The sequence below is a fragment of the Chrysochloris asiatica genome, unplaced genomic scaffold, assembly GCF_000296735.1.
Source record: "Chrysochloris asiatica unplaced genomic scaffold, ChrAsi1.0 scaffold00006, whole genome shotgun sequence".
NCBI lineage: Eukaryota > Metazoa > Chordata > Mammalia > Afrosoricida > Chrysochloridae > Chrysochloris > Chrysochloris asiatica.
In genome coordinates this window covers 30,476,426-30,477,684 of record NW_006408524.1, presented here as the reverse complement: position 1 = coordinate 30,477,684, position 1,259 = coordinate 30,476,426, and positions in this window count along the sequence as shown.

Sequence of the window (1,259 nt, the reverse complement as noted above, 5' to 3'; positions counted from 1 at the left end):
ACTAATCACGACTGTCACAATTGTAAAGGTAGAAGTTTTGTAACAAAAAAAGGGGAGTGGTTAATCTTACAGTCCAGAAACAGAGGACCCTAGGACCACCAAGAGAGGAATGCACAAGCAGAATGCGGGACCTTATCCAGAGAAGCAGCCGTGCCAGCAAAGGAGGCAGAGATGCAAGCGTGGAGAGGGGGAGCGGCTGAGGACTCTAGATTCATGGACTAAGAAAAGAAGGACTAAGAGCTGATGGCCGGGAGCGGACTTGCAGAATGTGCCCTTTGGAGATGTAAATTATTATATATGCCTGAGTGGTGTTTTTTTGTTTGTTTGTTTGTGTGTTTTTTTAAAAAAGCTAAAGTGGATAGAGAGAAATACTGTTAACTGATGGTACATGGAGGGGATTATAATCAATGTAATGAAACAAAGTATATGATTTGTTGAATGTAAAACTGATGATATGTCCTGTAAACTTTCACTCATTCCACAATAAAACCTTAAAGTTTAAAAAAAGAAAAAAAAGAATACATAATAAATATTAATCATGTCCATCACCCATCTGTTCATTTGTTGTACTGTGGTGGCTTGCATGTTGCTATGATGCTAGAAGCTATGCCACTAGAACTTCACATAACATCAAGGTCACCCATGGTGGACAGGTTTCAGCAGAGCTTCCAGACTAAGACAGAAAGGAAGAAACATCTGGTCTACTTCTGAAAATTAGCCAAGGAAGACCCTATGGATCACAACAGAACTTGATCTACTCTTGGGCTACAAACTGAGTCCACCAGCTTGGAAAGCAATGGACAATGGCCACACCAATGCATCAATGAACTCAAACAGACCAACAATCATGAAGATGTACAGGACTGGGCAACATTTTGTTATGATTTGCATAAGGTCATTCTGACTTGGAGCCAACTCAATGGTAACTAACAACAACAATGAATCATATCTTCCAAGTCTCAATATATTTGGAAGTGTCTTCATTACCTAATGCTGTTACAACGGAAATACGGCAAGTGAATGTCTTTAACAAACAGAAGTTTATTCTTTCACAGTTTGTTGTTGTTGTTAGGTGCCATTGAGTCAGTACCAACCCATAGCAACCTTATGTACAGCAGAACGAAACACTGCCCGATCCTGGGCCAACCTCACTACTGTGGCCACACTTGAGTCCATCAATGCTGCCACTTGGCCAATCCATCTCGTTGGGGGTCTTCCTCTTTTTCTCTGACCCTCCATCTTACCAAACATGACATCCT